This window comes from Gavialis gangeticus, unplaced genomic scaffold (assembly GCF_001723915.1).
Source record: "Gavialis gangeticus isolate Ggan-Ray unplaced genomic scaffold, GavGan_comp1, whole genome shotgun sequence".
Lineage (NCBI taxonomy): Eukaryota > Metazoa > Chordata > Crocodylia > Gavialidae > Gavialis > Gavialis gangeticus.
This window is the reverse complement of record NW_017728998.1, coordinates 13,225,236-13,232,399: the sequence shown is the minus strand read 5'-3', so window position 1 is coordinate 13,232,399 and position 7,164 is coordinate 13,225,236. Positions and strand designations below refer to the sequence as shown.

The window sequence follows — 7,164 nt, the reverse complement described above, 5'->3', positions numbered from 1 at the left end:
GGGGGAGGCAGAAGGGGGGAGGTAGGGGGAAGCCCTGCTGCATGGTGCAGGTTGGTTGGGGTTAGGAAGCCCCCATGCCAGAGGCTTGAGGAGGAGGCAGTAGAAGTGGGAGTCTTTACATGGTTGGCCCCAAAGGGTGGGGGGGGGCATGTAAACATTCCCTAAAATCCATTGTTCTTGATGGACAATTACCTAGTAGTATTATATTTGGCATAACTGACCTCTATTGGTAAAACACCTGTTGACTTCACTGGGGCTACAATTGCTGGGGGGAGGGACAGAGATGATGGGGCAAAAAGAGGAGGGCAAGGGGCAGGTCTATGATTTTCTATCTCCCTACCATGCTTACAGAAGAATTTTTCTCAGATGTTGCCCGGAAACATTCATCAATTCACCTTCTCTTTGTCGTTGGAGAGTTTGAAAATCAGGGTTCTACCAAGAAGCTAACTTGGAATGTAACACGGAAGCAGTTACTATGATATCGTATACCATAAATTATTGATGGAGTAATGCTGATATATCACCTGATTCTTCCCCTTTTAGGTCTGGCTATCAGTGACTGTTTGTCCAAGAGGACTAAAAGGACTGAAGCTGTAGCTCTCTGCTGCTTGTGCAGAAAGGAGATACATCTAGCATCCACTGCCTCTGTAAGCTCATGGAGAGCTGACCATAGTCTAAACTATGGAATTATAGGAAGGACACTTGGTCTGATTGATGAATAAATAAAACGAGGCAAAGAAGCTTTAATTCAGGAAATTTATCAAAATAACCAACCTAATAAAAACAAATTGAAACTGAAGTAGATTATGAAATGCCTGAAAGTCTGAAAAATTATGCCATTAATATTAAACAACAAATTCAGTGTGGTTTATAGATCAAAGCCTTAGTGGAAAATAGTACTGTAACTGTTGAGGTACTATGGGTAACTATGAGGTACTATGGGACCTCATAACTAAGGCTAAAAAAAATTGTATTAGCTATAGTGTACTTGGGCAGATAATATGGGATAGCCAGAATACACTTACAAGCCTGGCATGAGTATTCCAGAAACAATCTAGATCAGCAGTTGGTAGCCAATGGGTCAGATCCAGCCCACCAAGCAATTTCATTCAGCCTGTAAAGCCAGGATATTAATGGCAGGTGGCAGCAATCAAGCTGCATTATTTTGGCCTCCTGCTCTTAAAATGTTGCCAATTGCTGGGCTAAATGGTAGAAGCTCCATTTTAGTTTAGGCTCCATTTTGTGGTTCTACTCTGTCTCCCTAAGTCAGTGGCTGTCAACTGGGGGTACACATACCCCTGGGAGTACTTGGACTGGTCCTAGGCGGTATGTGTGGGCAGGCAGGGACGGAGTGCCACCGCCTCCCAGAATCAGGGATGGGGTGGGGCAAGGGCAGCGGTGCCCCTTTGCAGGATGGAGAAGCTCGCATGTGGTGCCCACCACCACCACACACCAGCCCAGTGAGCTTCCCTGCCCCGCTTCAGCCATTCTCCTGGGAGGCAGTGATGCTCTGTCCCCGCCTACTCTCATACCGTCCCCGCCTCCCCACTTAGTGTCTGGCCGCATGTCACCTTCCCCCCGCCCCCAGCTCACCATCTCACTGCATGCTACCCACCCCCCCAAGTCAAGCTTTCTAACTCTCAAGTGAAAAAAAGATGCGTAAAATTTATTTAACACATTCTATCCATGTTCCTCTTCTTTCTTCCTCTTTAACACTGAGGCTGAACCCTAACACAAAATATAAAATAACTATGGGTGTACAACATGTTAACTATGTAGTAAATTGACTTTACTATATAGCAAAAGTGGAGTAAACACTATAACTCCTAGCTGGTGAATAACCCAAATCCAGGGCAAGGTTATCCCTTGAAACACATGCAGAGACTTTAGTACATGTGAGTTACTATACGGACTGTATTAGGGGTCTGCTTCTCTAGCCCATTTCATGCCAGCGTAGATTTATGTTTGATGCCAGCCATCTTCCCTATGCTGCACTAGGCATTGTAACTTAGCAGCTAGCTTCAGAGAGCTGGTTGTGCATCCGCTCCTTACTATGGAGTACATAGTCTACCAGGCTGTTGTCAGCGTTACTGTGTGGTATGGGTGTGAAGCTTGGATGACATATTTGAAGCATCTGAAAGCTTTGGAAAGTTACCATCAGGGATGTCTTTGGAAAATCCTCCATATCAATTGCAAGGATAGAAGAATGAATGCCTGTGTTCTGGTTTAAACAGTATTGAAGCCATGTTTATATGGCACCGATTCCATTGGAAAGGCCATGTCATAAGAGTGCCTGACAACCAGGTCCCAAAATGGGCCTACACTACCAACTCACCATTAGTCACTGTTCTACATATGGGCAAAAGAAGAGATTCAAGGATGCCTGGAAGGCCAGTCTGAATAAATGCATTATCAACATCAGTACCTGGGAGACTTGAGCACTGAATCCTCTTTAATGGCACTATGATGTACAAGACATAGATCAGTTAGGGCAGGTACAGACATTACCCTTCTACTGGTATATGTGATCAGAGACTGGTCTATACCTATAACAGAACAGAAGTTTGGCACACACAGACTGGTTTAAAAATGGTAGAACTTAGTTTGAGATTGTCCCTCCTCCCCCCCACCAAAAGGTGTGTTCTGTTCACTTTCAAGCTAAACTACACCACTTACAGAAAACTGTGTAACTTAGATTGATTCTGCCTACAGCTTTTTGAACATCTGTATCTAGCCTCAGAGCAAACTTGCTTCACTATGGAAGCAGATAGATGAAATAGACAGAGAGAAAAAATTGTGACCTGACATCACCCGGATCTACTCCTTCCTTCCAGAATTATTTTCCACATATGCAACATACAAATTTGCATTAGCCTCCTCAGTCATCTATGGATTCACCAGTGACTCCCCAGTTTACTGGAAGACTGTAATCCTTATATTGAGGGACTGCTGCTGACAACGATGGAGTACATTTACCTCAGGTGTTAAATCTCAGATGAATTACTCTATTATAGAGTCGTCATGTTGTGTATCTACATTCTGAGTTATAAATATGATCATAATACAACGCTCTGAATTCTGAAGGCTGTTATCTGACTTAAAATCCCATTGACTTGTACCCAGGGTGATTTTCCATCTTTTTAACTCTCTTTAGGTTTGCTTTTCATCTCTGGTTTAGCCAGGAAAACTAAGTGATCTCTTGAGCTCAGAGCACTTATTTGCCATGGTTAGAATCTCTAGTAAACACCTAATCATGTTCTAAGTGAATTGTGGTACTCTGAGAGAAGATGTTTATGAACCCATGTGTAGGCACATCAAGGAACAAGAAGGCAAACTGACTTCTCCTCCTTAATAAAAGAGGGGAAAAAGAAATGAAAGGAAAAAATAAGTGTGTGGGAGAGAGTTTCTCCCCTCCACCCCATTCCCTTTTTGAAACACTTAGATGTTCACAAAGGCTTTGAAGAAATTTTTCTTATGTTAAATATTTCCTTCTTTAAAATTTTTTAAGCCCTAACCTTTTAATACAGTGACTATGACCCTTCATATAAACCACTATGTTGTATCTGAACGGCCACAAGAGTACTAAGACAGACTAGGTCTAGAGGTAGCAAGGGCTATTTCCTATCAGTTTTCTCTTTTTCCTTTTATTTGATACTTCTCTGTCTGTCTGTCTGTCTGTCTCTCTCTCTCTCTCTCTCTCTACTAAAGCAGGTATTTTAGGTTAAAAAATGCAGCTGTGTCACTGGAATTTTAACAAGTGTTCTCTGGTGGATTCCTTTGGAAGGTGAAAATATGATTCCAGCTCTACAAGGTGGATTTTAAGTTTTATATTCCACATTAATGCGGATGCAACACTGGGAGCTCAGTGCTCTGGGAAAGCAGAAAGTCCAAGATAACTGTCATACAGATCTGAGAGCTGAGTTTTACTCTAAATCAAGAAAGAATTGCCTAGGTGATACTTCTTATCATCTTTCAAGTCTACATTGACTACTGGGACTAAAGCTTCAGGAACAGAGCAGATTCCATAGAAGACGTTGACATGCTTATTTGATCTTTTGCCTACTGATATCCATAACATTAAGGACCTGTCTACATGCTGAAATAGCTTGGGGTCCCTCTTCCACAGTAGCTTTTTCCTGCGGACATTCTTATTTTCTGCTAATATTTGCTTGACAGTGAATTAAACTAAATTAAGTTGTTCTTCTGCAATGAATTAAACTAAACTGGAAATAAACTGTGGAATAAGAGTGACTATACAAGAAGTTAGTGAGGAATATCTGTTGCCCTTAAAATTAGCACCCTAGTTTATCATGTAAAAGCTGCTTCTTGTATCCATGTCCTTCCATGGAGATGTTTCTGGCTGGTAAAATCATTAGGCTAAATTTCGAGCTTATGCATGGTCTTCATTTTGCCATGATTTTTTTTTTAGGCACTAAGCATGAAAATCCAAATCCAATGATCAGGAATTTAGCACATTTTTCCCCCAACAGATTTTTCTAGAGAAACTGCTGTGAAGTCATCCCAACTTTACTGTTGTTAGTTCTTCCAAATTAAGTGAGAAGCTTTGAGCCATGTGGTGCCATCTCCCCATGTGAAGAAGAGTCTCTGTCTTTCACTTGCCAATGCCCATCCTCTGTTGAAATGACTTAATATGAGTCTGGTTCCTTCCTCCAAATATTTTTTCTTTTTTTTTTTTTGTTGAATATTTAAAAATGTACACTGGTCTGAGGTAATCACATCTTCATTTGCTATCCTGAATTGCAAAAAGTTATAACATACCGTGCGCCATCCTGAAAGCTTTTGAAAAGATAAAGCTTCTAGTTGGCATCAATAGCTTCAGAAGTACCACAGCTACTTGGACCATCCTTGGCCATAATTATTTACGTTTAGGGTTGTTAACTATATACAATTCTCATACAGCTATGTCTGAGTGTGCCTGTTGATGTGTGGGGACTTTGCAGCACCTTGGATCAGACTCGATTTAATCGAGTCTGTCGGAATGTGCCAATCAGTGTGTTCCAGTAGCCTCTGTGTGCCATATATTCAGCATTACCACACTTCAAAATGGCAGTGGGGGCACTTTAACTGAAGCTTGTCAAACGAGCAAGTTAAGAACCTACATGAACAGTTGGATTTGGCTGACTGCCCCTCCCACCCTGACATCTGCTGGGAGGAGCAGTCAGCCAAATCCAACCGTTCACATAGGTTCTTAACCTGTGTGCAGGACCTTCACCTAACACAGGAAGTATACAGTCCCACTAGGGGGAATGCCTTACTGGACTTGGTGTTGGCTATGGGGGAGGACCTAGTAGGGGAGCTGCAGATTCGTGGTCACCTTGGGGACAGTGACCACTAATCAACTGAATTTACCATACGGTGTAGGGTGGGTAAGATAACTAGTAGGGTGGAAGCGCTTGACTTTAGGAAGGCTAACTTGAGTGTGCTCAGGAGTCTAGTCAATGATGCACTGCAGGATAGGAGTATTGGCAAGATGGGAGTTCAGGAAGGGTTGTCGTTTCTAAAGGAAGCTATCCTTCGGGCACAGAGGGAGACTATCCCAGTACGAGGGAAAAGGGGGAAAGGAGCCAAAAAACTTCCTTGGCTAAACAGGGAAATCCAGGGGAGCCTAAGGGCAAAAAAGAAGGCATATAGGCAGTGGAAGCAGAGGGAACTACCAAGGAGAATCACACCTGCTTGGCCCGTACTTGCAGGGAGGCAATTAGAAAAGCCAAAGCAACTACAGAGCTGAGGCTGGCAACACAAATTAAAGACAACAAAAAGTCTATTTTTAGGTATGTAGGGAGTAAAAGGAAAGCCCAGGGCAGGATAGGACCCCTACTGAACAATGAGAAGCAAGGGGAGATGGACAGGGGGGACAAGGTTGAGCTATTCAATGAGTTTTTTGCCTCTGTTCCTGAACAGGGGTCAAGATAAGTGTCCTAATGGGTTCTTAGATGGGCATCAGAGGGACACCAGCTCACCAACTGTCGACGGTGACTTGGCGCAGGGTCACTCGGATGGACTGGATGTGTTCAATCAGCAGGCCTGGATAAGCTGCATCCAAGGGTTCTGAAGGAATTGGATGGTGTCATAGCAGAACCACTGGCATAGCTGTTCAAGCGCACGTGGCACTCAGGTCAGGTCCCAGAGGACTGGAAAAGGGCCAGCATGGTCCCTATTTTCAAGAACGGGAGGAAGGAGGATCCAAGTAATTATAGGTCAGTCAGTCTCACCTCCATCCTTTCAAAAGATTATGAGGGATCATATTTGTGAGAGTCCAGCGGGAAAAATAATGCAGCAGGGAAACCAACATGGATTTGTAGCAGGTAGATCATGCCTGACCAATCTGGTTTCATTTTATGACAGGGTCACAAAATGCTCAGACACAGGAGTAGAGGTGGATGTCATTTTCTTGGACTTTAGCAAGGCCTTCGATATAGTATCTCATCCCATTCTCATAAATAAATTAAGAGGCTGTGACGGAGATTTACACAGTCTGATGGGTGGCAAATTGGCTTGGGGGTCACACCCAGAGAGTGATAGTAGACGGGTCGATATCGACCTGGAAGGATGTGAGTAGTGGGGTCCCACAGGGTTCAGTCCTTGGACCTGTACCCTTCAATATCTTCATCAGTGACTTGGATGTGGGTGTGAAGTGTACTCTGTCCAAGTTTGCAGACAGTACTAAATTGTGGGGTGAAGTGCACACTCCGGAGATTAGGGAATGATTGCAGGCAGACCTGGACAGGTTAGAAAAGTGGGCAGCACACAATAGGATGCGGTACAACAAGGACAAGCTCAGAGTGCTGCACCTAGGGTGCAAAAAAATATCCAGCACGCCTACTGGCTGGGAAGTGACCCTCTCAGCAGCATAGAAGCAGAAAGGGATCTCGGAGTCATAGTGGACTCCTAGATGAACATGAGTCATCAGTGTGACGAAATCATCAGCAAAGCTAAGTGCACTTTATCATGCATCAGCAGATGCACGAAAAATAGAATCAAGGAGGTAATACTTCCCCTCTGTGCGGCATTGGTCAAACCACGGTTGGAGTACTGTGTCCAGTTTTGGATGCCGTATTTGAAGAAGGATGTTGATAAACTCGAGAGGGTCCAGAGGAAGGCCACTCATATGGTTAGGGGCTTACAGGACAAGTCCTATGAGGA

General features: G+C 43.6%; 1 long non-coding RNA gene across 1 annotated transcript in view; it reads left to right on the top strand.

Moving 5' to 3' along the window:
- Positions 1 to 7,164, top strand: part of LOC109289491 — a 125,903-nt gene that overhangs the window by 75,039 nt on the left and 43,700 nt on the right. The gene's annotated exons all lie outside the window — the stretch shown is intronic.